At 43.5% G+C, this 25351-nt stretch overlaps 1 protein-coding gene across 2 annotated transcripts in view; it reads left to right on the top strand.

The window, feature by feature from the left end:
- Positions 1-25351, top strand: part of DHRSX (dehydrogenase/reductase X-linked) — a 224544-nt gene that overhangs the window by 109450 nt on the left and 89743 nt on the right. The window lies entirely within an intron of this gene.

Genomic DNA, 25351 nt, shown 5'->3' with positions numbered 1-25351 from the left:
TTTGTTCAATATCTTCATAAATGATCTGGAGGATGGTGTGGATTGCACTCTCAGCAAATTTGCGGATGATACTAAACTGGGAGGAGTGGTAGATACGCTGGAGGGGAGGGATAGGATACAGAAAGACCTAGACAAATTGGAGGATTGGGCCAAAAGAAATCTGATGAGGTTCAATAAGGATAAGTGCAGGGTCCTGCACTTAGGACGGAAGAACCCAATGCACAGCTACAGACTAGGGACCGAATGGCTAGGCAGCAGTTCTGCGGAAAAGGACCTAGGGGTGACAGTGGACGAGAAGCTGGATATGAGTCAGCAGTGTGCCCTTGTTGCCAAGAAGGCCAATGGCATTTTGGGATGTATAAGTAGGGGCATAGCGAGCAGATCGAGGGACGTGATCGTTCCCCTCTATTTGACATTGGTGAGGCCTCATCTGGAGTACTGTGTCCAGTTTTGGGCCCCACACTTCAAGAAGGATGTGGATAAATTGGAGAGAGTCCAGCGAAGGGCAACAAAAATGATTAGGGGACTGGAACACATGAGTTATGAGGAGAGGCTGAGGGAGCTGGGATTGTTTAGCCTGCAGAAGAGAAGAATGAGGGGGGATTTGATAGCTGCTTTCAACTACCTGAAGGGGGGTTCCAAAGAGGATGGCTCTAGACTGTTCTCAATGGTAGCAGATGACAGAACGAGGAGTAATGGTCTCAAGTTGCAGTGGGGGAGGTTTAGATTGGATATTAGGAAAAACTTTTTCACTAAGATGGTGGTGAAACACTGGAATGCGTTACCTAGGGAGGTGGTAAAATCTCCTTCCTTAGAGGTTTTTAAGGTCAGGCTTGACAAAGCCCTGGCTGGGATGATTTAACTGGGAATTGGTCCTGCTTTGAGCAGGGGGTTGGACTAGATGACCTTCTGGGGTCCCTTCCAACCCTGATATTCTATGATTCTATGATTAAGGAAGCAAAAAAAAAGATTAATGTTACTTGATTACAGTGTACAAGTAATTTCAGAGGAGAAAATATTAGGTACCAAAGGGCCCTTTAATCCAGTGGAGAACAGCATAGCAAGAGCAATGGCTAGAAATTAAAGACAGACTCAAATTAGAAATAAGGTACATATTTTTACCAGTGCGGGGATTAACTATTCACCAAACTGCCAAGGGAAATGGCACTAATGGAGACTGAGATGAAATCAAGACTGGATCCCTTTCTGAACTGTTTTGTCAAACACCAGTTATTGGGCTCAACACAGGAGTTATATTCTGTGGCTAGTTTTTATACTGGAGGTCAGACTAGACGATCTAGTCGTAAGGCTTTGAAATGTCTGATTGTGAAGGGGAGACTAACAAACTCTTCTGGGCCTGTTCAGCACTAACAAGGCGCACCCAGAAGGCATGCCTGAAGGCAAGGGAGCTTAAAAAGGGAACCTATCACAGGAAGGGGTGGTGAACAGGAGAAAGACCGCTCCACCTCAGAGATTGCTGACAGAGACAGGTCAGCCAGAGGGAGACAGTTGTGGACCTTGCTGACCCTGAAGCTGCACAGACCAGCTGCAAACTGCATGCCCCAAAAGAAAGATCTGGAGATAGGCCAAGCCCAAAGAGCTGAATCCAGAAAGATTGCCGAAGGGCTGGGTCATCTTTGTCTTTCTTTGCTTTCACTTGGGTTCCCCTGTCTCTTAAGGGAAAGAGAGAGGAAAGGACCTTCTTTTGTGTGTTTGATTTGCTCAGAGAACCCCCTCGTCTGATAGAAGCTGGGGAGGAAGGACATTATAAATTACTTGAAGGGGTGGTATAGAGGGGACTGGGGGAAGCCCTCCCCACCCACAAGGATTATGATTGCTGGCCATTTGATATGATGAGGGCCATAGCCATACCTGGAGAACTAGATGGATAGGCACTGTGATGCTGGAAGACCAGGTACAGCTCATGCCAAGGCCTGTAGGCCTCACTGAACCCTGACAAATGCATAGCTGGAAACCAGTCTGGCTCACCTGTGTACTATTATTGTTAAAATAAGTATTAAATTTATAGAGATGTGTTTTAGCCTTTGGACTTTATGAAATGGTTGAGAGTTGCTGCATGCATTAATCTCACTTATAATATCTGTATCCGGTGTTATAAGGTAATATTTAACTCTGTAACTATAGAAGTGTTTGATGTGAATCTAAAAACCCCCATGACCAAGAGAAATATTGCCCTCTCCAAATTCCAAGCAGCATAGTGATCACAATTCCTTCTTGACAGGAGTTTTTACTCCCTTCTCCTCCCCCCGCCCCAAGACTTCAAGTGTGATGGGATGAGCATTTGTGCACATCCCCTCCTCGTAGGTGTGGGGAAAACGATTAACGAAGTCTTTCGTCCACTGATGTTCCACAGTGGTTTGTCTGGTTCCTATAGGCTTTCTTTTGTTGGGCAGGTGATGACACCTCTTGTGGTAAACTAGTATTTCACTCTCGATAATGCTTCGCCTGTTTACTTGAATAGGATCAGTTATGCCAAGGTAGAGCATTTTTGAAAATTTCACCAATGTGCTTAAGTGATTAGGGGAATAGGGAAGGAATAATCCAACACTAAACAGTTACGTGTTAGCCAAAGAAAGGTCAATGCATATGTCTTGTGATAAACCCAGGCCAATTGGGTACAGCAGAGTAGCAGAAGGCAGATATACTGGCCACTGGATTAACAGTTTTCTGTTCCCTGACTGACCAGATCAGAAGCTGCTCCAGGCTAACAAGAACACCTGACTCCAATTAACCTGCAAAGAGTCAGGTGGGGCCATTAAGCTAATGTGACCACCTGACTCTAAGGCCCTCTGATAATATAAAAGGGCTCACTCTAGTCTGGCAGAGAGGAGCCAGAGGAGAGGAAGTGCGGCTGAAGGGCTGGTTAATGAAGACATCCTCAAGTCATTGGTAAGAGAGCCCCAAGGTAAGGGTGAAGAAGAGAGAAGCGGGAGAGCTGTGGGGAAGTGGCCCAGGGAAATGTAGCAACTCTGGCAGTGAAAGGTTGGCTGCCAACAGCTGCTACCATTAGGATCCCTGGGCTGGAACCCGGAGTAGAGGCCGGGCCCGGGTTCCCCCCAACCCACCACTACAAAAACACCTCCTGGGAAGGGAAAACTAGCCTCCTGTCCTGACAGGGGCCTAACTGTTTTGGCATGAGGCCACAGGAGCAACAGAGACTTGGGAATTCTCTCACCAACCTCCATTGCTGTCTTATGCTCAGTAGACTGTATCCCGGGCCCTAGAGAGAGAAGGGCTACATGGAGGATTGCAGTGAGCCTCTGAAGCTACCATAAACCGCCTGGAAGTGTGGGACCCATGGGGACAAGGTCGGAGCTCTGCCACAGTCTACATGGACAATTGAATGACACAATTTTTGTCTTTCAGAGGTGTTAACCATCCCCTCCTCCCCTGAAAGACAACGCAAACACCGCTCATTGGGGTTGGATGTTTTTTGTCGGCAGGAGAGCCGAGGAACAGCAGCTACACTGCACGACTTTTAGCGGCACGGCTGTAGCGACACAGCATGTCGCTAGAAGCTGTGTAGTGTAGACACACTACAGCCTAACTAATGATGTAATTAATCCAGTTTTTCAGTAGGCCATAAGGATAAGGACTTTTGGTGATAAACTTCTAGTGTAATGCACTCAGCACTTACAGCTAATGTATAATTATCTCTCATTTTCAAATAATTCATGCTTCTTTCCTCTATGCATTTCATTAAAGTGCTTTCAAACATAATGGAATTTCATTAAGGAAAAAACAAATGTACAGCATCCTATTTATGAGTTTAAACATGTCACATATTTTTCATTAAAGTCAATGAGACTTTTTTTATCAGAGTAAAGACACCCCCAGGAGATTCACATTCCAATATCCTATCCTGGAAAAAAATTTAAAATTGGGCCCATTAGCTGTAAGAAAATGTTGCTTCGATAAAAAACAGCCCAGATAACCAGCAGAATATGGTGCAGGTTCATGTGGCTACTCCTTTTCATGCTGTATCTGAAAGACCCAGTGGAAAGAACATGCAGCAAGATGTGCAGATTTATAGATGACATGAAACTACAGGGCAGACCGTTGCCGAACATGAGGTAATCTGAATGTAAAGGTAACTGGTAAAAATGAGGGTATGGGCTGGCGAATAGCTTGTGCAAATTTAGGCTCCAATCATGTAAAGACTAGTCAGAACTATATGTGGTGCATAAAGTAAAACGTGTAAGTCTCTGCAGGATGCTCAGTGTGGAAAAGTCTGTTATAGATACAGGGTTCAAAAATGGGCAAGAGGATTTTGCCTTTAATCAGACACTGCAACCTGACATGATAGTGGAGAGAAACTTACAATCACCAGCTTGCTCTCTGACTATCGCAGAGAGCCAATAGAATGGTGGGATGTGGAAATGAGAAGAATGAAACACAAATCAGAAGAGATCATAATGGATCAGTGTAGAGTTTGGTTGCGTTTGTCGCATCACTGAGGACAGTGTGCAATTGTGGCAAGGCAGGAAATACAGGGAAGATTATTCAAAGTATAGGATATGTCTGTAGAGGGCTGAGAACACTGTCTGCACTCGACTAATAATAGGTAATAAAGATAATTACACATTTAATATTAAGACACCAAGGATAATAGTAAATCTCTGTGTTTATAGCTGAAGATAGCTTTGGAAAACTAGGCTTACGTTCAATTTGAAGAGAAGCTTTTTCCTGGCCACTGTACAATTCCAGGATATTGTCTAGGAGTTGCCTTCTGTTGTCCCAGCCAAACCAGGACAGTTATATGAATGCAGTGGGCCATGTAAACCTAGCGTATTCTCTGGTACACTTGGGTTTCGTTGGTTAGAATACAGGTGACAAAGGATTGTAGCTTTTTATAGACTAGGTGGTGTGAGTTTTTAAGTATGTAAATATTAAACCCTATCTTCACAAACATTTACAGAGATTGGCTTGGTGCTGCAAGGTAGCCCAAAGTCAGAGGAGTAGTAGTAGTTCATCTGTATTGCAGTAGCGCCTAGCAGCCTCAGTCAAGGACCAGCACCCCACTCTGCTGAGCAGGTACAAACAGAACAAAAAGACCATCCATCCTGAGTTCTAATGGTGTTTCATGCCATCGGAGGCATTCTTCAGAAAATTTGTTTGGAACTTTGCTGTGTATTTTAGCTGCCCTCTACTCATCCTGCTGCTTAGTTTCTGTTACCTGTGCTGCTGGTGTGTTTTTTCTCTGACTATATTACTTGTTTCATTCTTGTCATGTTTCAGTCATTCTTCTCTGTTTGAGATGTTTAGTGACATCTGTCTGCAGATTTTCTCCTCTTCCAGCAAATACCCAGGAAGAGTCAGGGGGCAATGTACTAGAATGTCTTCATGATTTATAGTGGTGACTCCCCTCTATGCCTCATGCGTGAGGAAAAGGGCAGCTTTGACCGTGAACTTTTTCAAGGCTATCATAGTTGATTTTTCTGTTCCCCATGTTGATATGATGAGACTTTAAAGAATTGTAATGGTAGATTTTTCCAGTTTGGTTCAGACGGAGCTTTGGTATTAACTTTTTTTTTATCACATAGACTCCAGTCCCATCTAGTGCAATCAATTCAGCAGAGGTATGGTTTGCTAATAAGAAACTGCAGAATGTTAGTCCTGGAGAGGTTTCAGAGTAACAGCCATGTTAGTCTGTATTTGCAAAAAGAAAAAAAGTATTTGTGGCACCTTAGAGACTAACCAATTTATTTCAGCATAAGCTTTCGTGAGTTACAGCTCACTTCATCGGATGCATAAGTGAGGATGCATCCTTTTCTTAGTCCTGGAGATGATTTTTCCCCTCTTGGCTGACATGAGATCCACAAAAAGTCATCTTAGGAACTTTAATTTGAAATAAATAATTGCATAGGTAGTGTTTGTGCATAGTCCTGTACACTAAATTATATATGCTAGAATTTCCAGTTTCTTTGCACTGCTTTCCATGCACACGGGGCACACACAAACTTTGAGTAACATTTTATTATTATTGTTTAGTACAATACTGTCTAGAGACCAACCAAGACTGGGGACCCATTGTGCTAGGCATTGTACAGAGTAGTAGATGGTGCCTGCCTCCAACAAATTTTAAATAGAAAAGAAGCAATCTGTCACTACTTCAAAGTATATCATCCATTAAATATATTCTAATACTGACACAGTAGTATGATTGACTCCTATAAGAGCACTTTAGTCATTTGTTGCAGATTGTTTCTAGTACAATTTTTATTATAGGTGTAGCATATAGCTACAGCTATATCTACAGTTGCACAACCTACTTCCATTCTAAGGGGCTATTTTTATTTGTTTATAATTTTACATTCTTTAATCTTTCTGGCAGAAATTTGGCAAGTTGGTTTTCAGTTTGGAAGTCGGCAGAGCTCAGAAAGCTTCAATTCATAGGATAAGTGAGATTATGTATGTAAGGAAGTAAAGTTGTAAGGAGACCTGCCTTTTTCCATAGAACATAGAAATGTGTTCCTGGAATAAGGCTAGAGCACTTCTGCCTTTGATTCTGTATTACTCCTGCACCAAAAAATAAAATATGCAGAATCTTAAAATATTGTGCACAAAATTTTTAATTTGTCAAAATAACACAATATAATCATGCCAGTTTCAATTATGTTGGTAATTTTATTTCCAAATACCTGTCAGCAGGTATGTCTGTAACAGTATAAACAACAAAAAAGACTCAGGAAATATTTTTTTGACAAATAGCTTTCCTACTAGGTAAATCAATACACAACTTGGAGTAGTAATTCATTTAAACTACAATACAGAAACGTATTTCCCACACCTCTCAGAAGTGCAAAGGCTTGGGGGAGTCAGGAGTAAGGGAGGAGCTGAGGGAGAAGGAAATAATTGCTGGGAAGAAGCCTGGGAGGGAACCTGGAGGATTGTTGGGTGTCGGTGGGAGAAATATGGAACAGGTTTTTTGGCAGGGGGGAGGGATTGTTAGGTAGTTAGGAGCCTCCCACATGCAGACCCTGGCTGACCCTTAGTCTCTCTCAGGCACATCTGCCCCATCCCAATGTGTCTTGGCACCCACACTCAGCCACCACTACCCCTTCCCCATGTGTCCCTGCACCCTTTTCCCTTGTGTATATACATTATGGCTCAATATTTTATTACATAATATGTACTGTTTTTTTCTGTAGACTTCCAGCTTCATTCAGGTCACACACTGGAGGAAAAATAAGGCAGGTTTTGTGGGATACAGAGGTTCTCAAACTGACGTCTATGGATAACTCAGTCCTGGTCCATGAGGGGCTGGCTGATTCATAGATTCCAAGGCCAGATGGGATCATCTAGTATGACCTCCTGACTAACACAGGCCATAGAACTTCCTTCAAATAATTCCAGAAGCACATATTTTAGCAAAACATCCAGTCTTGATTTAAAATAGTCAGTGATAGAGAATCCCTCATGAACCATGGTAAATTATTCCAATGGTTACTTACTCTCACCATTAAAAATCTATGCCTTATTTCCAGTCTGAATTTGTCTAGCTTCAACTTCTAGCTATTGGATCATCTTGTACCTTTCTTTTTTTTTGCAACACTGAAGAGAAAATTATTAAATATTTGTGTCCCATATAGGCAATTATAGGCAGTAATCAAGTCACCCCTTAATCTTCTCTTTGTTAGGCTAAATAGACTGAGCTATTTGAGTTTATCACTAAAGCATGTTTTCTAATCTGTTAATCATTCTTGTGGCTTTTTTCTGAACTCTCTCCAATATATCAATGTCCTTCTTGAACTGTGGGCACTAGAACTAGACATAGTATTCAAGCAGTGGTTACACTGGTGCCAAATACAGAGGTAAAATAACCTCTCTACTCCTATTCAAGTGTCTCCTGTTTATGAATCCCAGAATCACATTAGCTCTTTTGGCCACAGTATCACATTGGGAGCTCATGTTCCTTCTGGCCTTAAAATCTTAAGACTCTCTGAAGGCAGCATGGGCAATATTAACCTAATTATTTTGTGACTTCTGAGTACAGTATTTTACTTTGCCGTCTTCCATGTTTTTTTCATGTAGTATTTTTTGTATGGAATTATAACTGTTATTTGAACAGGTCTACTGTACTTAGCACAGTGATCCAGGAACGACTTTTACACTGCTTTTAACCTATTTGTTTTGTTAGGTACCAGCCTGTTTAACTTACTATTTGGTAGTCTTCAGCCACTTTAAAAATGCATTTTGTCAGAATTTAAAACTGTATTGTCTGGCTGCTCAAAACACTTAACATTCTTCTCAACAAAGCTAGTGCATCATCATATAATTTTGTGCTCTATTTTGAATCTGATATTCCTACCGTTTTTTATTTTTATAAGCTATTTGTCTTTGTCAGCTCATCTCTTCTTGTGCATGTTCGTATACTATATTGACGCTGAGAAATGCAGAGTTATGTACAGATAACTCAAAGATGAAACATTTGTTGTCCTTTAGCCACTTCACTTATCTTTCAAATAACAGTTCAACCTCTTGCTTGATAGAAGTTCCATTAAACGATTAACCTCACAGTAAGAGTCTAAGGGATCTGTATATTTAGAAAAGCACTTTTCTTCTTCTCCTTTTCTAATCATCTCATATTTTTTACTATATGAGAAATGTTGCAAGATAGTCTCTTCTGACTTACCTGGATACTGAAGTGAGGGTGGTTAATGATATCACGACTTTGCTAATCTGATCTGTTGCAGTGCTTTATAATACATGCTTTCCTTCCCAATAGGTGACAGTGGTTTAGAACAGAGGCGTTCAACCTTTCCAGACTACTGTACCCCTTTCAGGAGTCTACTTGTCTTGCACACCCCAAGTTTCACCTCACTTAAAAACTAGTTGCCTGCAAAATTGGACATAAAAATACAGAAGCGTCACAGCACACTGTTACTGAAAAATTGCTTGCTTTCTCATTTTTACCATATAATTATAAAATAAATAAATTAGAATATAAATATTGTACTTTTCAGTGTATAATATATAGAACAGTATAAACAAGTCATTGTCTATATGGTCTAGAGCAGTGGTTCCCAAACTTGTGCTTTCCTTGCACAAGCGGCGGAACAAGTTTGGGAACCACTGGTCTAGACTGGATCCACTGAATGGATCCAATGAAGTGAGCTGTAGCTCATGAAAGCTTATGCTCAAATAAATTTGTTAGTCTCTAAGGTGCCACAAGTACTCCTTTTCTTTTTGCAAATTGATGATATTCATCATTTATTGGTGGTAAAGTTATTTCTAAAAATCTTTAGAGTCTGAACCTGTCATTTGATAAAAATAAGTTTCTTCATCTAAAATTGCTACAATATGCAGAACATTCAAATGATTCTTGGGAGAAACAGAAGATATGCTTAACCATGTGTAACTGGAGACTTTCATAAGTCTTTCTTTATTTCAGTGGGAAGTTTTGTGTTATCCTCCATGATAACATCATAGTTTCCCTTTTCTTTTAGCAATTGAAATTGGAGTATTGTGCATGCAGTGGCATTGTCCCTAATTCCATGTATTAGCTTATTCCAGAAATTCAGAAGTGAGCAGTGTTTTCCTTGCAGTTTGCACATCCTGCCAGTATGAGGAAGTATTCTGAATTGTTGCCATGCATTGTACTTTCCTTTTGATCAGCTTCAGTTTTTTTCAGATATAACTTAGTTCTCTTGAAAACTCACAAACCACTTACTGGCTGACGTGGGCAATTGTTACTTCTAAAAGGGTAATCAAATTGTCAGCCAAGTCTAATCTGTAGTTTTCAAAGTTTGGTAACTGTGATTAGGGTGACCACATTTCTCGATTTTTATAGGGACAGTCCTGATATTCAGAGCTTTTTCTGATATGGGCACCTATTACTCCCCACGCTCTGTCCTGATTTTTCATACATACTGTCCACCCTAACTGTGGTTGGCTTCTTACTGTTACATACACAGTGTCATATTAGGTGGGAAGTAGGGAGCACATTTTGTATTTAACCTCTTACATCCCTAGATGCTCTTCTAAGGAACCTAGAATTGCAAATAGGGAACAAGTTATGAGCATTTGTTCTCTCAAAGGTCGATAATTCTGCTAACAAGAGTATAAGAAGGATCCACTCATCCATCCAAAAGCAAAATCTGGCCCACAGTGATTCAATTTATAATGAAAGGGCATGACAAAAGATTATTTTTTATTAAACCCAGGGATATCATCACTGCAGAGTTACCTCAGGCTCTTACTTGGATGTTACTCCTAACCTGCCTACCCATCCACACACACAATCCTGTGTCCTGAGTTTGATGATGCTTTAAACCTGGCACAGTGGAGCTGTTGGTGAAAGCTGGTAACCCACCCACTTTGTAATGACAATGCAGGCTAACTCACTCGAATGTTGATAGTCCTCCAATTCATTCCCACAAATCCACTCAGGTGCCCAGAAAGAGACAAGTCCTTCCATAATTCACTGGGAAAGAATCATAGAGCAATTGATCGTGAGCATGAAGGATCATGAAATATGTCCCCAGAAATCCTAGCAACACACCTAGGGGAGGACAGCAGTAGTAAAGACACAATAACTCAAGTATGGCTTTTCAGTGTGTCTGCTCGCTCTGAGGTTAGGCTAATTCGGGTGCTCAGACCCAGGAGCCAGCCAGTGTAGATATACCCCCCCCCAAAGAGACTATACTGTAACCTGCAATATGTTTAACATACAGCTTCAAGCTGCCCCATGAAGAATGTTGGTTTGCGCTTTCCTCATTTTCCTTTTTCTTTATTCAAGGGCATTGGTTTGCTCTTCCTTTATTCAAGGGCTCACTTTCATTTTTGAAGCAAGTCTCTTTTCCTTCTCTGCTGACATTCTTATTTGAATGCTCACTTTTTCAGAAGCCCTCTGCAGTCATGCTTACATTTGAATAACATAAAAATATAGAAAAGGAGGACTTGTGGCACCTTAGAGACTAACAAATTGATTTGAGCGTAAGCTTTCGTGAGCTACAGCTCACCTTCATCGGATGCATTCAGTGGAAAAAATGAATGCATCCGATGAAGTGAGCTGTAGCTCACGAAAGCTTATGCTCAAATCAATTTGTTAGTCTCTAAGGTGCCACAAGTCCTCCTTTTCTTTTTGCAGATACAGACTAACATGGCTGCTACTCTGAAACCTATAAAAATATAGGAGTGTGACAGAGTAAGCTGCATTTTCCAAAGGGAAGTGATCCTAGTAGGAAAAGGGCCAGTGCGGGGGAGGAGGTTAAAGAACAACAGTCAGAAAAAGTTAATTCAGAGCTGCAGTGTACACTCATTTGGACTGAACAAGCCAAATATTTTAAAGTTTGTTTTCTGATGAGAGATGTACAGTTCCTGAAAAGCATTGCCAAACTCTAATGAGTTTTTTACAACCAGTAAAATGAAATGGTGCAGAAAACTGATGTGGCACACAAACAAAATAATATTCCACATTGACCAAATGTCTAAAACCTTCCTCCATAGTTTGGGCTTCACATTTTTGTTAGTTTGCCAGAAGCGAGGGCTGGGAACAAGGAGGTTTGCTGTGAGGGGTAAGGAATGCAGTTGTTTCCAAAATGGGGAAACAAAGTATCTGTGAAAACAATGAGGAGTCCTTGTGGCACCTTAGAGACTAAAAAATTTATTTGGGAATAAGCTTTTGTGCATCTGATGAAGTGGGTTTTATCCCATGAAAGCTTATGCCCAAATAAATTTGTTAGTCTCTAAGCTTTCGTGGGCTAAAACCCACTTCATCAGATGCACAAAAGCCTTTTCCCAAATAAATTTATTAGTCTCTAAGCTGCCAGAAGCATTCCTTGTTGTTTTTGCTGATACAGACTAACACGGCTACCACTCTGAAAAGTATCTGTGATCATTTACCATCTCCTTCATTACAGCTTAACAGGAAATGGCTATTACTAAGCTTGCAGTCATTCCAGTTCACCTTTCTCAGGGTATGTCTACACTACAAAATTAGGTCGAATTTATAGAAGTCGTTTTTTTAGAAATCGTTTTTCTATATTCGAGTATGTGTGTCCCCACAGAAAATGCTCTAAGTGCATTAACTCGGCGGAGTGCTTCCACAGTACCGAGGCAAGCGTCGACTTCCGGAGTGTTGCACTGTGGGTAGCTATCCCACAGTTCCCGCAGTCTCCGCTGCCCATTGGAATTCTGGTTGAGATCCCAGTGCCTGATGGGGCTAAAACATTGTCGTGGGTGGTTCTGGGTACATATTGTCAGGCCTCGGTTCCCTCCCTCCCTCCGTGAAAGCAGCAACAGACAATCGTTTCATGCCTTTTTTCTTGAGTTACCTGAGCAGATGCCATACCATGGCAAGCATGGAACCTACTCAGGTAACAGTCACCATATGTCTCCTGGGTGCTGGCAGACGTGGTACTGCATTGCTACACAATAGCAGCAACCCATTGCCTTGTGGCAGCAGACGGTGCAATAGGACTGGTAGATGTCGTTGTCATGTCTGAGGTGCTCCTGGCCGCGTCGGCCGGGAGTGCCTGGACAGACATGGGAGCAGGGCCTAAATTTGAAGTGACTTGATCAAGTCATTCTCTTTAGTCCTGCAGTCAGTCCTGTTGAACCATCTTATGGTGAGCAGGCAGGTGATACGGATGGCTAGCAGTCCTGTTGTACCATCTTCTGCTGAGCAGCCGTGAGATGTGGATGGCTTGCAGTCCTTCTGCACCATCTGCTGTCAGCCAAAGATGTAAAAGATAGATGGAGTAGACCAAACCAAGAAATAGACCAGATTTGTTTTGTACTCATTTGCTTCCCCTCCTCCACACCCCCATCCCCCCGTCTAGGGGACTCATTCCTCTAGGTCACACTGCAGTCACTCACAGAGAAGGTGCAGCGAGGTAAATCGAGCCATGTATCAATCAGAGGCCAGACCAACCTGCTTGTTCCAATAAGAACAATTGCTTAGGTGCACCATTTCTTATTGGAACCCTCCATGAAGTCCTGCCTGAAATACTCCTTGATGTAAAGCCATCCCCTTTGTTGATTTTTAACTCCCTGTAAGCCAACCCTGTAAGCCATGTCATCAGTCGCCCCTCCCTCCGTCAGAGCAACGGCAGACAATCATTCCATGCCTTTTTTCTGTGTGGACGCCATACCAAGGCAAGCATGGAGGCCGCTCAGCTCACTTTGGCAATTAGGAGCACATTAAACACCACACGCATTATCCGGCAGCATATGCAGCACCGAACCTGGCAGAGCGATACCGGGCGAGGAGGTGACGTCCGCGCGGTCACGTGAGTGATCAGGACATGGACACAGACTTCTCTGAAAGCATGGGCCCTGCCAATGCATGCATCATGGTGCTAATGGGGCAGGTTCATGCTGTGGAATGCCGATTCTGGGCTCGGGAAACAAGCACAGACTGGTGGGACTGCATAGTGTTGCAGGTCTGGGACGATTCCCAGGGGTTGCGAAACTTTCGCATGCGTAAGGGCACTTTCATGGAACTTTGTAACTTGCTTCCCCTGAAGGCCATGAATACCAAGATGAGAGCAGCCCTCATAGTTGAGAAGCGAGTGGTGATAGCCCTGTGGAATCTTGCAACGCCAGACAGCTACCGATCAGTTGGGAATCAATTTGGAGTGGGCAAATCTACTGTTGGGGCTGCTGTGATGCACGTAGCCCACGCAATCAAAGATCTGCTGATATCAAGGGTAGTGACCCTGGGAAATGTGCAGGTCATAGTGGATGGCTTTGCTGCAATGGGATTCCCTAACTGTGGTGGGGCCATAGACGGAACCCATATCCCTATCTTGGCACCGGAGCACCAAGCCAGCGAGTACATAAACCGCAAGGGGTACTTTTCAATAGTGCTGCAAGCTCTGGTGGATCACAAGGGACGTTTCACCAACATCAAGGTGGGATGGCCGGGAAAGGTACTTGACGCTCGCATCTTCAGGAACTCTGGTCTGTTTCAAAAGCTGCAGGAAGGGACTTTATTCCCAGATCAGAAAATAACTGTTGGGGATGTTGAAATGCCATAGTTATCCTTGGGGACCCAGTCTACCCCTTAATGCCATGGCTCATGAAGCCATACACAGGCAGCCTGGACAGTAGTCAGGAGCTGTTCAACTACAGGCTGAGCAAGTGCAGAATGGTGGTAGAATGTGCATTTGAACGTTTAAAGGCGCGCTGGCGCAGTCTACTGACTCGTTTAGACCTCAGTGAAACCAATGTTCCCACTGTTATTACTGCTTGCTGTGCGCTCCACAATATCTGTGAGAGTAAGGGGGAGACGATTATGGCGGGGTGGGAGGTTGAGGCAAGTCGCCTGGCTGCTGGTTATGCGCAGCCAGACACCGGGGCGGTTAGAAGAGCACAGGAGGGCACGGTACGCATCAGAGAAGCTTTGAAAACCAGTTTCATGACTGGCCAGGCTACGGTATGAAAGTTCTGTTTGTTTCTCCTTGATGAAACCCCCCGCCCCTTGGTTCGCTCTACTTCCCTGTAAGCTAACCACCCTTCCCTCCTCCCTTGGATCACCACTTGCAGAGGCAATAAAGTCATTGTTGCTTCACAGTCATGCATTCTTTATTCATTCATCACACAAATAGGGGGATGACTACCAAGGTAGCCCAGGAGGGGTGGTGGAGGAGGGAAGGAAAATGCCACACAGCACTTTAAAAGTTTACAACTTTAAAATTTATTGAATGCCAGCCTTTTGTTTTTTTGGGCAATCCTCTGTGGTGAGTGGCTGGTTGGCCAGAGGCCCCCCCACCGCATTCTTGGGCGTCTGGGTGAGGAGGCTATGGAACTTGGGGAGGAGGGTGGTTGGTTACACAGGGACTGTAGTGGCAGTCTGTGCTCCAGCTGCCTTTGCTGCAGCTCAACCATACACTGGAGCATACTGGTTTGATCCTTCAGCAGCCTCAGCATTGAATCCTGCCTCCTCTCATCACGCTCCTGCCACATATGAGCTTCAGCCCTGTCTTTAGCCCGCCACTTACTCTCTTCAGCCCGCCACCTCTCCTCCCGGTCATTTTGTGCTTTCCTGCACTCTGACATTAATTGCCTCTATGCATTCGTCTGTGTTCTGTTAGTGTGGGAGGACAGAATGAGCTCAGAGAACATTTCATCAGGAGTGTTTTTTTTTGCCTTCTAATCTTCACTAGCCTCTGGAAAGGAGAAGATCCTGTGATCATTGAAACACATGCAGCTGGTGGAGAAAAAAAAAGGGACAGCGGTATTTAAAAAGGCACATTTTATAAAACAGTGGCTACACTCTTTCAGGTTAAACCTTGCTGTTAACATTACATACATAGCACATGTGCTTTCGTTACAAGGTCGCATTTTGCCTCCCCCCACCGCGTGGCTACCCCCTCAACCCTCCACGCTTCCCGTGGCTAACAGCGGGGAACATTTCTGTTCAGCCACAGGCAAACAGCCCAGCAGGAACGGGCACCTCTGAGTGTCCTCTGAAGAAAAGCACCCTATTTCAACCAGGTGACCATGAATGATATCTCACTCTCCTGAGGATAACACAGAGAGATAAAGAACGGATGTTGTTTGAACGCCAGCAAACATACACTGCAATGCTTTGTTGTACAATGATTCCCGAGTACTTGTTACTGGCCTGGAGTGGTAAAATGTCCTACCATGGAGGACGCAATAAGGCTGCGCTCCCCAGAAACCTTTTGCAAAGGCTTTGGGAGTACATCCAGGAGAGCCGCGAATGCCAGGGCAAATTAATCCTTTCACATGCTTGCTTTTAAACCATGTATAGTATTTTAAAAGGTACACTCACCAAAGGTCCCTTCTCTGCCTGCCGGGTCCAGGAGGCAGCCTTGGGTGGGTTCAGGGGTACTGGCTCCAGGTCCAGGGTGAGAAACAGTTCCTGGCTGTCGGGAAAACCGGTTTCTCCGCTTGCTTGCTGTGAGCTATCTACGTCCTCCTCCTCCTCCTCATCTTCTTCTTCTTATCATAGAAGCGGCATGTTTGGGGCTCTGACCCGGAGCGCCTCTCTGGTTTTCTGGTAGGCTTGCCTCAGCTCCTTAAGTTTCACACGGCACTGCTTTGGGTCCCTGTTATGGCCTCTGGCCTTCATGCCCTGGGAGATTTTGACAAAGGTTTTGGCATTTCGAAAACTGGAACAGAGTTCTGATAGCACGGATTCCTCTCCCCATACAGCGATCAGATCCCGTACCTCCCATTCGATCCATGCTGGAGCTCTTTTGCGATTCTGGGGCTCCATCATGGTCACCTCTGCTGATGAGCTCTGCATGGTCACCTGCAGCTTGCTACTCTGGCCAAACAGGAAATGAGATTCAAAAGTTCTCGGTTCTTTTCCTGTCCACCTGGCCATGCATCTGAGTTAAGAGTGCTGTCCAGAGCGGTCACAATAGAGCACTCTAGGATAGCTCCTGGAGGCCAGTACTGTTGAATTGTGTCCACAGTACCCGAAATTTGACCCGGGAAGGCCGATTTAAGTGCTAATCCACTTGTCAGGGGTGGAGTAAGGAAATCGATTTTAAGAGCCCTTTAAGTAAAAAAAAAAAATAAGGGCTTCATCGTGTGGACGGGTGCAGGTTTACATAGATTTAATGCTGCTAAATTAAACCTAAAGTCCTAGTGTAGAGCAGGGCTCACGGGGAAGGTTACTTTGAAATGGATGTAAAGTCTGGGTACTGTTGAAAGTCAATCTTAAAATATACAGGATGAAGGTATTTTATGAAGCACAATACTGTGTCTGTTCCGTTACAATTACAATTTGCTCACTGTAAAGTGCTGAAACTGTTGGGATATATGTTTCACCAGTTGTTTAGAGATCAGTACCTCCGACTCATAGCTGTAAGCTAGTCATATTAAAGACAACATATCAAAACCACTGAAATCGAAGGACTTGTCCTCTTACATATTTAAACCTTAAGGTTAAAAGCCTGGCCATTTACTGCAGTCAATGGCAAAACTCCCATTGACTTAAAGCCAGAATTTCACCCTCCGTCTGCAGTTAATGGACTAAAATACAGTATATTACAAGGTGAAGGATTAATTGGGCTAGGCCCCTGTTTACTCTAGAGGCTTGATTCAAAGGTGAGAGACAGTAGGTCCACCAAAGGGATGGCTAAGTCAAATAGCACCATCATCAATATTACACATTTTACTATCTGGCAATCTGAATATCACCTGAATAAAATCAGTATGTTCATTCTCAGGGGGCAAGAGTAGACCCTAGACTAGGGGTGGGCAAACTTTTTGGCCCAAGGGCCTCAAGCAGCTCTCAGAAGCAGCGGAATGTCCCCCCTCCAGATCCTATGTGGAGGCACAACCATGCAGCTCTGTGCGCTGCCCTGTCCACAGGCGCTGCTCCTGCAGCTCCCATTGGCCATGGTTCCCGACCAATGGGAACTGCGGGGGCAGTTCTGGGGGCAGTTCTAGGGGCGGGGGCAGCGTGCTGAACCCCTTGGCTGCCACTACAGGTAGGAGCTGGAGGAGGGATATGCGCTGCTTCTGGGAGCCATGCAGAGCAACAGTACATGCGGAGCGGGGCAAGCTCCGGACCCTGCTCCCTGGCGGAAGCTTAAGTGCCACGTTAAAATATCTGAAGGGCCAGATGCGGCCCCCGGGCCAGAGTTTGCCCACCCCTGTTCTAGACTAATTGTTGATCCAGTAGTGCTATCTCATTGGTCAAGAAGAGCGAGAGGAATGCAGACCAGTTTCTCCACTGATGTCATGAACTACTGTGCACCCTCTCTGTTGCCGCACAAGTTACTCACTGGCAAAGGGGAATGCAACCCTCACCAGTTACTCCCCACCCCAAGAGAGTGAGAAGGAGAGTAGCCCAATTTCCCTGCCATCCTGCCTCAATCCCTGTACATTAGGAAGGATAAAAACCTCCCAAAGAGTGGATGTCTCTCTAAAGGATGTGATGGAGCTGAACCAGAAGTCATAGGTTCAATATGGGAATTACTGGTTAAAGTTCTGTGCTGTGTTTTGCAGCAGGTCAGACTAGATGATTGTAATGGTCTCTTAATACATTAAAATCTATACATTTATGAAGCACCCACCCAGCACAAGACATTTCCCTTACTAGGAGCCATGTTCTAGAAATAGTGTGGTCCAGAGGCATCTATTCCTTCTCTCAGCTTCAGGGTCCGTAACTTGGTCCTCCCTTTCCTGGATTTTTAGAACTTTTTTTTTATGATGTCTGGTAGGCAGACAACTATCCCCCTCAGTCTAGTTGAAGATCTTTGAGAGGAGTGTAGCCTGCACTCTGCGGGGTGGGACCAAGAAACACTGCCTACCAGTCCTGCAGATAATGGCCCTTTAATTCTGGCAGTGGAATGTGGAATAGTACCACTGTCTCCAGAGTATTGAAGGGATTCTTTCAGTAGGTACTGGAGGAATATTTTTTGGTCTTGTGGTAGAAAACTAGAGTGAGGAAGTGGGTCAAGCCATGCTTCCCCCCACTTAAGAAGACTTCTTTTCTGTTCTTTTTTTCTTTCTTTCTGCATGGGAGGTGTAGGGTGTGTGTGTGTGTGTGTGTGTGTGTGTATAAAATGATTAGCTGAGACTTAGCTTCCCACCTTGAAGACTTTGGAGGTTGAAAGTAGAACAACAACTGGTCATCTCCTTCCACTCAGAACGCAACCCTAGGTATGCGGGGTGTATGAACTAGGTGTATGATGGAGGAGGGAATCTAGTGGGAGAGGTTTGTTGCTGAGAGGCTGATACTTGGATTCAGTGGCTACTTGGGTCCAGATATCACTCATATATCAGGAACCCCCCAAAAATTCCATTAGAATATTCACTCTTTTGCATACTATTACCCAGAAGTGTGTAAGAGCAATCAAAGAAGATTATGAAATTATAGAGAAAATAAATAATTATTTGTATTAGTCGTCCCCACCGAAGATTATGGTGAAATGCCTACCTCAGGCTTCACTACTTACAATAAGGTAGGTCTGCTGTTGTTGGAGATTGAATTGTCAACAAATGGGGGTTTGGAATAAGTAGAGAAATTAGTTTGCAATAAATCACAAAGAGTAGATGGCAGGCATCCAAGCATTTTGGAAGATCCAAGCGATGGAGCTGCTAACAAAAATATATAATTCATCATTAAACTAGAAGCTTTCCAGTGTCTTCTACCTGTCTTTTAAAAATGTGCTAATGTTGATCCTGGGAAGTATTATAATCCAGTGAGATTTACTGTAATACCAGAAATAGTAGCTGAGAAAATCATAAAGGGATGGATTATCACTTTACAGTCCAGTGCAAGGAAGGAGCAGCATGCAAATGCATTGCACATATGCAAAGCAGGGATTGAATTGTCACGGAGCCACAGTTCAGTCACTGCTGCTCCATGGGACAGCGAGCTGCACATGCCCTTTCTGGGCACAGTTTACTTTCCTCTCCACATCAGGTAAACTGTACTTCCTTGCTCAGCTGTGTGAGAGGGGAAGTAATAGCCCATCAGCAGCTGTTCTCCCCACCACATCCCACACAAGGTCTGGTGATGCTGTAGACCCCACAGGGAAGGAGCTATTTTAGGCCCTCTCAGTCAACGCCATGGGTACACAGCAGGGCTCACTATAGAGTTCTAAACATAGTGATGAAGCATCTACAGTAGGTAAGAACAAATAGCATGGTTCTGTAACTTATTAACAGAGCCCTGTACGTTCTGCAGCACACTGAACCCAAGTTCTGCAGGAGAGCCTTGATCCTGCAGTTCTGTTGGTACAGAGCTCTGCAGGAACTGAAATGCCCCAAAAAATTCACATAAAAGAGTTTTCTTGAATGAAGTGAATAACACTATAGATTGTGTAAACTATACTATCTGAATGTTTTCCAATGCATTTTAAGATGCTATGGAATTCTCACCTTATCAAAGAATGCAAGTCTGACCCAGAAGAAATCAGAGGACCTTGATGAAGCATATTGTGCCACCATTTATACATGTTTGCACCCACTTTTCGTGGTTACTGGGAGACAATGATGTGCTCCAGCTCCTTCCAAGTCTTTGGGCTAGTCTACGCTGGCAATGTTAAAGCACTGCGGCAGCAGTGCTTTAACATGGCTTATGTCATCATGGCAGAGCGCTGGGAGAGAGCTCTCCCAGCACTGTAAAAAACCCACCTCCTTTTTCACACCCCTGAGCGAGACAGTTGCGGCGCTGTAAAGTGACAGTATAGACAAGCCCTTAGTAACTTCTCTCTAGTCGGCGGTGGTACAACATAAATCATCTGAGGCCCTATCATTAGTGATTAGGGGAATGCATAGATCCTTTCTTTTCCCCTATTGAGACCTGGCACCTACTAATCTATTTCTCTTTCATGCCACACCAGATGGAGGACTGATGGTGGGCAATGTATTTGTGAGTGAAGGCAGAGGGGCAAAATAGTGAGTTAGGAATGTTTGCAAGTGACCAGCATAACTGAGGGTAGGAAAGAGAGATATTTGGGATGCAGAAGAAAACTTCAGGTAATTGGGCAACAGAAGAAAAGCATAGAAAAGTGCAAAGCACTTTGGAGGGAGAATTTAATTTACTGTCATATTATCATGGTTTCTGAATTAGTTGTGACTTCTCAGGATAAAGTTTTAGGCATCCTCCTGCAACATGAGATCATCTGCTTAATGTGTCCTGGCAGACAGAAAAGGTAAAGATGATGTTTTTGGTATTGGGCTTTTTTCATATATGTGTGTGTGTGTGTGTGTGACTGAGCTGTAGGAAATTTTGCAATAGATACACTTTGATTATCATTATTATGGTAGCACCTATAGACCCTGAGTGAGACTTGGGTTCTATTGTGTTGGCACTGTACAAACACATTGAGCAGGCCACATGGGGTAGACAGGTGAAGTGACTTGCACAAGCCCATATGACTCAGTGTCAGAACCAGGAATGCAACCCAGGTCTGCTGACTCCTAATTCAGTGCCCTTCCCACTGGACTATGCTGCCTCTCAGCTTATACTTCAGTACAAATAAATAGTTATCATTACAGTATATTAATTTTATATTCTTTTCCATTTTTTCTTAGTAATATTACATCTAAAGTTTTGGAAGAACAAAGCTTTAAGAGAACTTTTTTATTGCCTCTTTCCTCTATGGTTACTTTACTTGTTCCCCTTTTCTTGTTCTCTTCCCATCCGTGGCTCTGTTTTTCTGTTACTTTTCACCAGATCATTTTACTGCAGTGCCCATTTGTAGTGAGGGGCTTCAAAGGAATTCTCTCTCATAACAGTACCCTGCTAATGTCAGCCATGAATTCAAGCAGTGTAAGTCAGGTCAGTGGAGCAGGAATTCATATGCTGTTCTCTTCTGCTTCTAGTTATTTAATTTTGAGGTTATTTTGTTTCTGCTTAGAGGCAAGTGTTCTACTGAGCATCATGGAGTTTCTGAGTAATTCTTGCTTTCAGGGCTGTGCGTTGTCTGTATTGTCTAGTATCAACTCATGCTGACAGCTTTCATTAGAAGTTTTACAAACACTCTCCCTTTGTCCAGACTTCAGCTGATCTCATGATTACAAAAATAGCTGTAGTCAAGTTTAAAGGTATAATTTAATCTGGGGAAGATTTAGGCAAGAATGGGCATTTCGCACTTACTAAAATCTATATCTCTATATCCATAGACTGTATTGTTTGTGAAAGGTGCCAGATCAACACTACTGGAAGCTAAAGTCCTTCATTCATTCAAGCAAACAGGTTAATTAATGACAGGAGCCATTCAGGCTCCCACGCACTGTCTTGCCACTTTACTTTCAGCTAGCTCTGGAGGAAGGCACACCTATATAGATGACAGAGCAGGTTTTTTTTCCATGTCTATTTAGTTCTTGACTTCTTTGCTGAGGCTGCTGCCAATCAAGCATGTCAGTGAGTTCTGTGATATAGGTTCTGAAAAGCTTCTGAAAAGTTTACACCATCTCACAGAAGCCCTTAAGAAGCAGGTTCACCACCAACACATGTCCCGTACAGCTAACAGTCATCAGATAATACACTTTTTGGGTTACTTCTGTGTTGGGAAAAATTCAAACCTATGACCTAGAAATTTCAAAATCTTTTTATCTTTCCTGTGAGCCAGCCAACCCTCACAAAGTGTTTTGAAGCAAAGACTAAACTGAATAGTTTCTGAAATAGATTACCCTTCTGCATATTTTCCCTTTCTTTTTGACAACTACTTAGCAGCTTTCTAAGCGCCATGTTCTGCCATCAGTGAGGCTACTGAATATTTCACAGTTGATCTTGTACTTGTTGTTGGGTGATAGAAGTCTGGCAAGCCACACGTGTTGTAATGCCCTGCAGGTCTAGAACCCAGACTTGCACAGCTGCCAAGCAGCTGGTATCTCTGTCACCTAGCAGCAGCTGTAATCCGCTTGCGCTCCACTGCCCATGACCTACTATTGACACAGACTACGGGAAGTCCCACCTCAAGGGGTCTACAGGCAGAAGTCCTATGACTCCTGATTGGCTCCCCACTCTATGTAAACTTAAGGGGTGTTCCAGGAAGCGTCCAGGCAGTAGTGTGGATTTCCAATAGCTGCGACAGCCATTCCTTGCTCAAATCCTGAACTCTTGGCTTTGACCTTGGCTTGATTTGGACTTCACCTTCTGATTCGGACTCTCACCCTTGGTGTTGACCCTGGCCTGGAACCTAACTACGAACTCCTCTGCTACTCCCCATCTCACATTTGCCCCTACTCTGACCCTTGGTCCTGACTGTATGTTTGGGATTCTGACACATGCGCACATTCAGAACAAAGAAAATGGTCTCCCTGGGATTACTGCTTCAATATCAACAAAGTGGAACTCGGGGATAGAGCAGGTCAAAAATTTTCCCTCAGTGTTTTTTTTTAAATTGTTTTTGATGGAAAATGCACTTTCCAATGAAATGGAAATCTTCCGACAAAATGCAGTTTTTGTTGAAAACTTTTGAAATTTTATTAAAAAAAGCTGGATTTTTACAGTTTTTTTTTTCAGTGAAAACCTGGAAAAAATGGTGAAAATTAAAGTCATTTTCAGTGATTTTTTTTTTTCAGGAAAAAAATAGTTTTCATACCAGTGCTACTCAGGGCAATGGTCTTTACCATCAGGGCAAACGTTCACCAGACTCACATGTACATCTCAGTGGGAGATGTAGATACTGTCAGAATAGCCATATTGGGTATGACCAATGGTCCGGGTAGCCCAGTATCCTGTCTTCTAATGGTGGCCAGTGCGAGATGCTTCAGAGGGAATCGACAGAACAGGGCAATTATTGAATGATCCATCCCGTCGTCTAGTCCCAGCTTCTGGCAGTCAGAGGTTTAGGGACACCCAGAGCATGGGGTTTGTCCCTGACCATCTTGTCTAATCTCCATTGGTGGACCTATCCTCCATGAATTAATCTAATTTGATGAATCAGCAGAGTACCAATAAGTCCAGTTCAAACATCAACGCTAGAGTGGGTTGAAATTTTTGAAACAAAACATTTTTTTTGTCAAAACATTTTAAAATGATATTTTTGGTGAAAGACTGATATAGTTTTAACTTTTGTGAAAAATGTCATGTATTTTAAGAAAAAAATTAAAGTATTTGTTGTTTTAATTCCTAAGCAATCATCATTTAAAGTAGGCTACGTCTTACACTTCTTATAGAATGTGGAGCTTGCCAAGCCAACTTGCAGAAGCCTCATCAGCGAAATACAGAGCCCTCAGACCACCATGAAATCTGGTCAGTGGGCTGTCACCACCCCAGTGTAAGCGGCATGTAGTATACATGTGGATACATGGTGCAGTACAAAGCAGGCCACGTCCACACTGCAGTATGTAGTTACACGTCAAACACTCTGGCAGCTGGGAGGCAGTGGGGAAAGATTTCAGCAGCTCCCTGCTGCGTGAGCCTTTCACCATGGTGAAGAAAGGCTCTGGCAGGGAAGAGGCAGCGGGGAATCCTTTCCCTGCTGCCAGAGTCTTTCCCTGATGCGGGGAAAGACTCCAGCAGTGGGGAACTGACAGTCTTTCCCCATTGCGTCCCTGCTGCTAGAGTCTTTTCCTGTGGTGGGGAAGGCTCTGGCATCAGAGAGCTGCCAAAGCCTTTTGCTACTGGCCCCCCATCCCTTCCCTCCACTCCCCCCCCCCCGCGCCGGAGCCTTTCCCCACTGTTGGAGTCTCTTCCTGAGGCAGGGTGAGACTCCAGGAGCACAACACTACATTGATAAAAATAGCATGTAGACAGGGAGGCATAGCTTAGGAGAGTATAGTGCCATCTAGGGTAGGTGCTTGTGTCTTTACTTATTTTACCCGTGCTAGGGGTGCTAGGTACATATGTACTCTACATGCCATTGAAAGACATGCAGTGTAGATGTACCTTTAGTGGTGTCATAACTGGGCCTACAAATTTACCTTAATTGTAAAAAGGTATATGAACGTTCATAAGATGTTACAACAACCTATAATAACAGATGTTGATGAAAAGTGGGTCAAGTTGCTTTCAGTAATGAATGTTATAAATGGGTGCAAGAGAACCAGAGAGACTAAATTAGTCTTGGGGAAAAAAAGGCCACATTGCTATAATTCAAGGGCTATGTTGAAATCATGCTTGGTAAAAATAGAAGATGTGGAATCAGAAACCAATGAACCAAAATTGATGTGCTGGATATTAGGCCAAATTGGTGGACAAAATAATGAGGGGATGGACTATTCTATGCATCACTTCCTTTGTGGGTTCTTAAAGAAGAGACTTTGGGAGGACAAGAAAGGAAGAACAGCAGAAGCTACTGGATCAAGCTTCACCATCATGATTTGCACCCCCACTGTTTCTTTATAATCCAGATCCTGAGATGTCTTGACTAAACTGGGTCAGAGAGAGGGAGTCAGATGATATTGCCATCTCTATCAGCTCCAGATCAATCCAAAACACCACCTGAGATGAAATGGGATTGGAGTTGAACAACAGCTCCAGCCATGTAAACTCATAATCGTCCTTTTGGATAAAAGAGAAGTAATTACCATCTAAGACACTGTCAAACAAAGGGATTTTTGCTCCTAGAACTCTCGCCAGCTAAATGGAAAGGAAACAAGGGATGCTGTTAAAATGAAAGCTGTACTTAATACTTTACATTTCAAATGTTTTACCTGTGTTTTTTCTTTTTTTCTGTATCTTGAATAAAGGGTTTAAAGGATTTTTAGAATGTTTGCACCGTGGTACCAAAGAGGCTGAGATCTCTGTTTACCAAACCTTGGTTACCACTGTTTAATGTTGCACAGTGACTGGGTTATGCTAAAACCTTTTGCCCATTTATTCTGTCTAAATCAGTGGCTCTCAACCTTTCCAGACTACTGTGCCCCTTTCAAGAGCCTCATTTGTCTTGTGTACCCCCAAGTTTCCTCACTTAAAAACTTACAAAATCAGACATAA

The sequence above is a fragment of the Lepidochelys kempii genome, chromosome 1, assembly GCF_965140265.1.
Source record: "Lepidochelys kempii isolate rLepKem1 chromosome 1, rLepKem1.hap2, whole genome shotgun sequence".
In the NCBI taxonomy this organism is placed as follows: domain Eukaryota; kingdom Metazoa; phylum Chordata; order Testudines; family Cheloniidae; genus Lepidochelys; species Lepidochelys kempii.
This window is presented reverse-complemented; position numbering and strand designations above follow the sequence as displayed.